Source organism: Marmota marmota, unplaced genomic scaffold (assembly GCF_001458135.2).
Source record: "Marmota marmota marmota unplaced genomic scaffold, marMar, whole genome shotgun sequence".
NCBI lineage: Eukaryota > Metazoa > Chordata > Mammalia > Rodentia > Sciuridae > Marmota > Marmota marmota.
The window spans coordinates 10,913,613-10,916,253 of record NW_025999880.1 but is presented as its reverse complement, the minus strand read 5'-3'; the positions used below and the strand labels follow the sequence as shown (position 1 = coordinate 10,916,253).

At 39.2% G+C, this 2,641-nt stretch overlaps 1 protein-coding gene and 1 pseudogene across 1 annotated transcript in view; one reads left to right on the top strand and one right to left on the bottom strand.

Moving 5' to 3' along the window:
• LOC125610371 (C-Jun-amino-terminal kinase-interacting protein 4-like) overlaps window positions 1–2,641 on the bottom strand; it is a 45,768-nt gene that overhangs the window by 10,233 nt on the left and 32,894 nt on the right. The window lies entirely within an intron of this gene.
• On the top strand, window positions 7–1,266 carry LOC107150438 (annotated as a pseudogene).

Below are 2,641 nucleotides of genomic sequence, written 5' to 3'. Positions count from 1 at the left end.
GCCGCCGCCGCCGCCGCCGCCGCCGCCACCGCGGCCTGGGGGTTGGTTGAGGCGGGCGGTGGGGTCCGGACTGGACTGTGGCGCCGCCGCTGCGCGAAAGGGAGCGGACAGTCAGAAAATGGGTAAGAAGAGTCGAGTAAAAACTCAGAAATCAGGCACTGGGGCTATAGCCACTGTGTCTCCGAAGTAAATCTTGAACCTGACCAGTGAACTGTTGCAGAAATGCAGCAGTCCTACACCTGGCCCAGGAAAGGAATGGGAAGAGTATGTACAAATCCGATCTCTGGTTGAGAAAATACGGAAAAAGCAGAAAGGTCTGTTACTTTTGATGGAAAAAGAGAAGATTACTTTCCTGATCTAATGAAATGGGCCTCTGAAAATGGGGCTTCTGTCGAAGGTTTTGAAATGGTCAACTTCAAAGAAGAGGGCTTTGGTTTGAGAGCAACAAGAGACATCAAGGCAGAAGAGTTATTTTTATGGGTTCCCCGAAAATTACTAATGACTGTTGAATCTGCTAAAAATTCGGTATTGGGGCCCTTGTATTCTCAAGACCGGATTCTTCAAGCCATGGGAAACATAGCGCTGGCCTTCCAACTCCTGTGTGAGCGAGCCAGCCCCAACTCTTTCTGGCAGCCCTACATTCAGACCCTCCCCAGTGAATATGACACTCCCCTCTACTTCGAAGAAGAGGAAGTTCGGTGTCTTCAGTCGACAAGCTATCCTTGATGTCTTCAGCCAGTATAAAACACAGCTCGACAGTATGCCTATTTCTATAAAGTCATCCAGGTGAGCAGGGTGGCCTGGAAAAGGGGACTTGATACTTGCATGTATGTCCCACTGACATCTTGTTAAGGATACTTAAAACACTTTGCTTTTCAAATTAAAAAATATTCAAGTATATATATATATATAAAAAAAGGATGTAATTGAAGTTAAATGAGGTCATGACAGTGGGGCATTAATCCAATAGGATTCATGACCTTATAAGAAGAAGAGACACCAGATATCTTTCTAAACCTAGAAAGAAAAAAGTCATGTTGGGACACAGAAGACTTCTACCTGCTAACCTAGGTGAAGGGCCTCAGGAAAATCCAAACCTGCTTGTAGCTTGATCTTAGATTCCAACCTCAATTGTGAGAAATAAATTTCTGCTACTTCAACTATCCAGCTTATGGTAATTTGGTATGACAGCTTTAGCTTATTAATATATCAACTAAAAACCATTAAGTAAGCCTCAGAGAAGCTTTCATACAAAGTGTTTGTTAAGTAACTTTGTCAGGGAACAGGGTCTATATCTTACAGAAACAGGTCATAGTCTTATACTAGCTTACTCATCAATGGTCTGCATAGCTTTGTTGCAATGGACTACTTAGCAAGACTATGGGAAAGAAGAAATAAAACCTCAATATATCACTATTTTTTGGATTTCCAATATTTATTTGAATGAACATGACCATTGTTGAGACTGGCTTGGGTTTATCTACAAAAATTCCTTGACGTTCTATTAATCAATTTATTCTCCTTAAACATTTTGGATTATCCCTATCTATAATTCCTTCAGTCTCCATTCACAGCTTTCTAATCCATTAGATTTACCTTCTACTTAGTTTATTCCCATTTGGCAACATATTTTTACTTTTGCCCAAAAAATAATATTTGGTAAAGTATCAATCCATTCTCTAACCACCTTGAAGACAAAATTTTTATACTTACTAATCTCATAAATGATCTGTAAATATTATTTCTTAGCAAGGAATTTATCATACACAAAAAGGACATTCAGCACATGCAAACTACATGGGGTTATACACAACTCGTTCCCTATCTGTTGTTTTTAAATAGACTTTATTTTTGGAATGGTTGTAGTTCACAGCAAAATTGAGCAAAAATACAGATATTTCCCATGTGCCCACCACCCTTTGCTCCACACAAGCACAACATCCCAAGTGAGAGTGGTACATTTATTATAATCAATGAACCTACAATGACAAATCATCACCCAAAGTACATCATTTACATTAGGTTTTACTCTTGGTATTATGCATCCTGGGTTCGGAAAAATGTACAGCGACATATACCCACCTTTAAAGTATCATGCAAACATACAAAGTAGGTTCCCTACTTTTAAAAATTCTCTGTGCTCCACCTATTCATCTTCTCCTACCTACCACCAATCCTCAGCAATCACTGATTTTTTTTTTTACTGTCTCTGTAGTTTTGCCTTTTCTACATGGTATATAATTGAAATCATATCATAGACTTTTCAAATTGGCCTCTTTCACTTAGTAATAAGCATTTGAGGTTACTCCATGTCTTTTTGTGATTTGATAGATCATTTCATTTTAGCACTGAATAATGTTCCATGGTATAGATTACCATGGCCTATCCTGTTATTTTCATACGAGCCAAAAGTCTTGAAATTACAAGCCTTAGAAATCACCATTTCTAAGCACAAAAGTTATATTCTTAATTCAGAAAAGTTGTATTTTAAGATATTTTCAGGGCTGGGGATGTGGCTCAAGCGGTAGCACGCTCGCCTGGCATGCGTGCGGCCCGGGTTCGATCCTCAGCACCACATACAAACAAAGATGTTGTGTCCGCCGAAAACTAAAATAAATAAATAAATATTCCCCCAAAAAAA